The sequence below is a fragment of the Prionailurus viverrinus genome, chromosome B1 (genome assembly GCF_022837055.1).
Source record: "Prionailurus viverrinus isolate Anna chromosome B1, UM_Priviv_1.0, whole genome shotgun sequence".
Taxonomy (NCBI): domain Eukaryota; kingdom Metazoa; phylum Chordata; class Mammalia; order Carnivora; family Felidae; genus Prionailurus; species Prionailurus viverrinus.
The window spans coordinates 191,012,482-191,019,673 of NC_062564.1; the positions used below are offsets into that span (position 1 = coordinate 191,012,482).

Genomic DNA, 7,192 nt, shown 5'->3' on the forward strand with positions numbered 1-7,192 from the left:
TTTCTAGTGATGACAGACAGACAACAAATAAATGTATATATAAAGAGGGTTGTCAGGGAAGACCTCACTGAGAAGGTTACACATGAACAGAGATTAAAAGAAGGATCAGCCATGTGGCTATATAAATACCCGAAGGATATGAAAAAAGAAAATTGCAAACATTAAAACTTTGAGGAATAGCCAGGAGGTGAGCGTAGCTGAAGCCTAGTGGAAAAATGGGAAGTTAGCAGAAGAGGAGATCATGAGATGAGAGAAGTAACCAGAGTTTTCATTAAGTAGCTATTTGAAGACCACCATAAGAATATTTCCTTTTACAGTAAATGAAATGGGCACTGGAACAGATTAAGAATCATCTCCAAATCTTTGATGTGCCTTCCACGGAGGTAGGGAGTAGGTCCCTTCCTTTGAAACTGGGTGGGATTTATAACTGCTTTGACTAACAGAACACAACAAAAGTGGCTCTATGCCAGTTTCTGGGCTCAGGTCTTTACAGACTGGCAGCCTCTGCTTCCTGTTATTTGGAATACTAATTCTTGGAGGGCATCACACTCTGAGAAGCCCAACACATGTGGAGAAACCATGACAGGCAATCTGATTGACAGCTAGCTGAGCTCCCAGTCAACTGCCAGCATCTACTGCCAGCCAGGTGAATGAGTTACCTTGAACATCCAGCCCATCAAGCTTTCAGATGACTTCATCCCCAGTCACTATCTGTTAGCATTCAGCACTTGCATAAAAAACCCAATCAGAGCCACTCAGCTAAGACCAGTCAACACAGAGATTCAGGAGAGATAATAAAAAAAACATTGTTAAAAACCATGATACTTTAATTTGTTATGCAGTAATAGATATCCATAACAGTATTTATTACAGGTTTATTATTGGAGTCATGATCTGACTTAAATTTTAAGAGGGTCACTCTTCTTGCTGTATTAAGAATATAGGGCAGATAAAAGTAAAACTAGATGAATTAGTTAGGAGGCTGGATAAATAATCCTGACATAAGAGTAAAGCACTTAGACCAGGGAAGTTAAATATGAAAGTGAAAAGAAGGAGTCATATTCTGGATATGTTTCTAAGGTAGAGATAACACATTTTGTTAATGGATTAACTGTACAGTGCAAGATAAATAGAGCAGTCAAGAATGATTCCAAAATTTTTGTTCAGGAAACTAAACAAGCAGATTTGGCAGTGAGCAGAAGTGACAGAAATTAAGAATTTGGTTTGTGGGATGTTAAGTTTGAAATGCCAATTAGACACATATATAGACATCAAGTGGGCAGTTCTGTGTATGAGTCTGGAGTTAGGTAAGATTGTCATTCCAGAGACAGACATTTGATCACTCACTTTGGCAGTACGTACACTAAAACTGGAATGAAATAGAGAAGATTAGTATGTCCCCTTTTTAAGGATGACAGAGACTGATATTTGATAGTCATCAGTGACTACCAAGAAAGAGTCCTAGAGATTATGCCCTGGGACACTCCTACTTTAAGCGACTGGAAGGAAGAGAATAAACCAGGAAAGAAGATTGAGGAAGAAAGGCCCATGAGATAGAAGTGACTTGATGAGAGTCAGGGCAAAGGAAGAAAGTAAATAAAGATGAAGGATGGGGTGACAGTCAAGTGATGCTGGCAGGTCAAGTCAGAGGAGGACTAAATTGATCAGTGGACTTCACAACATGAAAGTCATAGTGACCTCTACAAAGTAGCTCCAAGGAGTGGTAGAGGCAAAAACCTCTTTGGACTTGGTTCAAAGGAAAATGGAGAAGAGGAGTTAGAGACGTAAGCATAGACAGTTCTTTCAAGGAGGTTTGCTGTTATAAGGCAAAGAGAAAGAGGGAGTACAGCTGGATGAGCAGGATGAAGAGAAGTAGAGAGACTTTTGTATTGTTTTGTTTTTGTTTTCTAAGATGGGACAAGTAACAGTATCTCTGTATGCTGATAAGAATGATGCAATAGAGAGAGAAAAAAATGTTGCAGGATTGAGAGAGAAATGCCAGAGCAATGTCCTTGAGGGGAAATTTTTACCACCGGTGTTAGGAGAGATGGCAGAATATGTTGAACCGATGCCACTTTGTGAGGACATGTAATGGTGAGACTCTTGTTAATTTTCTAAGTGAAACAGCACACAAGATCATCAGCAGAAAATAAGATTGGGAACCATTATGTGGGGTGCTTGCGGAGAGAAAACAAAGTATGATATAGTTTTCTAGGAGAGAGGGGAAACCATTAGACCAGGAAAATGTGCTCTGATCACTGGGAAGTATTAGGGCCCACTTGATGTTAGTGATCATGAATTTAAAATGAGACCAGCCAGCATAGCTTCTAGTCTCCAATCATATTTAGCTGTGTTGGCGAAGATGCAAGGTAAAATTTAACCAGGGCTAGCATTGTAAATTGAGTAGAATAAAGAAACAAAAATGTGCAGGGGGGGGGGGGGTGCGAGTTGAGACTGTGTGCAGGGGAATGATTGTAATGAGTGTCCATGAATCTGAAGCTGGAATTTTACTATTATTTTGCCATAACATTAAACACACACACACACACACACACACACACACACACACACACTTTTCATTGTGCTAATATAGAGCTGGAAATCTGAGTTCTACTAAGACTTCTCTTTGCTGGACCATCTAATTTCAACAAAAGTCTCTAATTAATTTAATCCACATTTACTGAATACCTGGTCTGTGGATGATAAAAGATGATGGGCAGAGAGCTTCTGAGAACAATTCTGTTGCAAAAGCAAGAAAGGTTGATTTTTGACACTGGTTACAAAGACATTATCTTACTCTGGGAATTCTTTAGTACTCATTAGAGAGGCATTTTCATGACTAGGATTTAGCATCCACTTAGCATTCATAGTGGGCTGAGACCTTTATGGAAAATATAAACAAAATTCTCCCTGCTTTTACGGAGCGTTACAGGCTACCCTGAGCTTTTGTCAAGTACCTAATGAAGACAAGATGAACTTGTTCTAAATTGCTGTTGTAACAACGTGAGAACTGGGATTTTGTTACTGTAAAGTTTAAGAAGTACTTTGCAAATAAATTCAAATCTAGCCAACAAGTTCACTTCTTCAATTAACTTGTTCCAATAAAGTTTACTTCATCATGAAGCATATGCTTTCCTGGAATCCCCATAATGCTAATGACTCCCCCATTCATCATTCCTAATTCCTTATCAGAGGCATATTGCATTTTCTTCTTATAAATCTTTATTCTGATCAAAGAGTCAATTAAAGAGAGATTAATCTTTTTTCCAGGTAGGAAATTTTCTCATTCTTCAACTCGAATTGTAATTACACTTTTACTTTCAAATCTAGTAGTAGAGGCTAGAAAAAAAATTACATAACCTACATAATACCATTACCAACACCACCATTTTGTACTGCCATTTGCTTTTACCTTTGTAACACTGCCTTAAATAACTCATATATTCTCCTTCTTTCTCCTTATATAATTTGATTCTCAGTGGGAGTTTTCTCAAAAGATTTATATTCCTTGAATAAATAGTGGCCGAGTGTTCTTGCTAAACTTGTAAATGTCTCTTTTCTTCTCTGAATTTGACTCTCTACTTTATATTGTATTCTTGAACTATTTTACTTGCAATCTTTCCTAAATTGCATTGTGACAGTTCAGACTTGAGTATTCTTTTGAAGACCTATTTTCTCCTGAATAGATATAAATATAACTTGAAAGCAATGTTAAAGCCTGTTTCCTCCTACAAGCTTTGAAACAAAAATCTGAAAGTGTGCCGTACAACATCTGCCTGATGGGCTTCCTCTTCTGGGTATGCTAACGCAGATTGTGCAAACTGGCGCTCCAGTATTAAATGACAGAGCCCAAGTTCTATTGTCAAGCACCTTCTCTCTGTTGATTCTCAAAACAGGTTCCACTAAAGTGTTTTCATTTGGGTCTGAAAGGAACCTTGGAAGAAACCTTAGAGATTTTGAGTTCAACGCCCTAATTTTTCATATGAGCTAGGAATTTTGAGACTTGCCCAAGCTTATAGCTTATAAAGCTCATTCAGGGACCAACAAGCCCTAATCCATTTCTTGATTTTCACTTCAATGTTCTTTCTGGTACACCACACCAGAATGAATAAATAACCACACCACTCATGTCTGTGCATTTTATAACTCAAATTACACTGATGGAGTTTAAGATTGTACTGATAGCTGGGCTTTTGGATACTTCTAATTTGTGTGACTGTGGCTTAATTTTAGGAACATCTATAATGAATGTCAGTTAGATGTTCCCTGATAATCAGAAATGTCTGGTATGCCAGTTGGCTGGGATTGGTGGTAGTGAAGGTGAAAGTTAGGAAACTATTATAGGAGCAATTAAGAAGCTGCCCACAAGTAATTTATTCTTAAGTGAGAGAAAGTCAAGAAATAGAAAAGTTCTAAAAATTGTGCGTCACAATTAGACAGGGGTTCTTAGAACTGTGGAATAACCAGCATTCAGACTGACCTCTGAGCCAATCCGTTTACAGAGGTTTATAATAGAGAATGTTGTTTCAACATTCTTAGCCATACCTTGGAGATGCAAGGTACAACCAGCAGTGTTGCATTCACAGGGATGCAAAACTTGTGGTGTTAGGTATTGGCAGCTTTGGTAGGGGCAATGGTGCCTTTGCCATGGGCTGTCTTGTTGTTCATGACAATGACATCTCTCAAAGAAGAGAACTAGAATTGAAGAGAATGAAAGGTGTGAATCAACTCAGTAATTACAAGGACTCTAAGAGCATAAGAATTGCCCTCTGTAGGACACTCAGAACATAGAAGAAGCTCAGATTTTGTGACCTGTGTAGAGCCTGGGTCAGGCACATTCTGGTATTATGAATCCCCAATCTGGTATGTCCTAAAAGAATATGAATTCCCCATCATTATAATTTGGAACACTTAACCGGGGGTACCTATTGATTAATGATAGCTGGTAAATTTGAAATACTACCGAAGGGAATCAGGCAAGTGTCAGCAGGTTACAGGACCTTACCTATCAGGAGAATGAAGAATGGGGGTAAAAGAGGCCATTACTTTGCAGACTTTTCATCTATGAAGCAGGACATTTGAAAAATGTGTGCCTGCTTCTGGTGCAGGTATTCTAATCCTGACATGAATGCTATAAAACTGAGATACCTCTTTTTTTTTTTAATACAATGAGTTTTCTAACAATGAGATTTTTCTTTCCTAACATATATCATGTTTATCTGAATCCTAAAGAACTTAGATAGCTGAGAAAAGATTGGAAGTTCCTGATATTCAGAACAAGAAAATCGATATAAATTTGGCATGTAATGATAAGCACGTTAACATTTTTCTCATTATGTTTATGTATTCATTCATTGATCAATTGATATATCAGTTTCTTTCATTTTTGATAAACACAGTTTAAACATTTAGTACCTGTACATGTGAAGAAATCTCCCTTCATATAAATAAATCTACTTGCTTACTATTTTAAATTGCTACAGTCTTTTTTTTTGAAGTTTCTTTATCTATTTTGGGAGAGGGGGGAGACAGACAGAGAGAGAGGGAGAGAGAGAATCCCAAGTGGCTCCAGGCTTTCAGCATGGATCCCAACACTGGGCTTGATCTCACGAACCATGAGATCAAACTGAGCTGAAATCAAGAGTCAGACACTTAACCGACTGAGCCACCCAGGTGCCCCTAAGTTGCTACATTTATATGTCTCAAAATAATACTGGCTTGTTAAAACATTAAAACAGCCACACACAGTATGGTAATGATAATGATAATCACAGATGATTATTATTAAGTGTACAAGGCAATGTATCTACTATACTTCATACCATTTAATAATTAAAACAATATTATGGCATTATGAGTTAAAATATTTTCTTATTTCCATTTTACTGAAGTACAATTAAAGAAAAAACTTGCCCAAAGTTACACACATTCAATAAGCTTCAAATCCAGATTCAAAGTCTTACTCTAATTCAAACTATATGTATAAAGATATGTTAGTACAAATAAGCAAACTCCAAGCTGATGAAAGGACACTACAAAGAGATTCAGAGGATTAGAAACCATTTCAGGAGGATAATGTCTTCAGGGAGAGTTTACAAGAAGGGAGAATTGTCCTTCCTAAGGACATTCCTTCAGACTTTTTGCAGAGAGGTAAATAGATATTTTGAAAATCTAGGAAGAATTTCATTAGTGTCCTCCTGTCGTTATGAGTATTAGATGAATGATTAGTGTCATGCATTATGTTGATAACCATTAATTGATAAGCTCTCAACAATGCTTCATTCAACACCTAATTTACTAGTTAGTTGCACAAGTCACACTAAAAATACTCAAAATAGCTATTGAGCTGGAAACTAAGAATATTAGCCAACACTCGTGTCTAGGAGGCATTCCTACTGGGGAACCACCAGTCTGTAGCTCAGAGTCAAAGCTTTGAAACAGAATAAGGCTTGAGACTCATGAAAAAGGCATTTACATCTCTGTGATAGTCCTGAACTGAGAGATCCTATTCCTAGGCCCACCTGAAAATTTTACTTTCACCCCCACTCAATTATCAGGAAACTACTTTCCAAATCACAAAAGAATCGCTTATGATTTCATAAATTATTCTTTTTGCATCCAATTGGCAAGAGATTGATTAGTACACACCATCACTGACTGTCCTTGCACTGGTTAAATTCCTCTTACATCCAGAAACAAAATTTGCAATTGTACTTGTCCTCAGGTTGAATGTGGGAGATGTGAATTGTATTAGCATCCAAGTGAAAGTGAAAAGAATCCATGTGCTGATTGAAGAGCAAATAATAAGCCTGGTGAGATCTGTTTGCTCAGAATGAATAATCAGAGGGGAAAAGAAAGGAAGAAGGAAGAATTTAAAAACTTCCCAGCCTAAAAGGAGGGGCACTTCATCCAAAAGATTAAAAAATAGAAGTGATGGGGTATGTGGCTCAGTCTGTTAAGTGTCCAGCTCTTGATTTTGGCTCAGGTCATGATTTCATGGTTCATGAGACTGAGCCATGCCTTGTGCTCTGACCCTTACAGCCAGAACCTACTTGGGATCCTCTCTCTGTCTGTCTCTGTCTCTGTCTCTCCTTCTTCTTTCTCTCTGTCTCTCCCCATCTTTCAAAATAAATAAACATTTAAAAAAATAAATAGAAGTTATAACATGAGACAATTTTAATGATGAGCTGTC

General features: G+C 37.5%; 1 non-coding gene across 1 annotated transcript; it reads left to right on the top strand.

The window, feature by feature from the left end:
• The first annotated feature begins 1,343 nt into the window (after positions 1-1,343).
• On the top strand, positions 1,344-1,448 carry LOC125165070 (U6 spliceosomal RNA). The gene has a single exon (XR_007151958.1). It is a non-coding gene; the product is annotated as a U6 spliceosomal RNA (small nuclear RNA).
• The last annotated feature ends 5,744 nt before the right edge of the window (positions 1,449-7,192 follow it).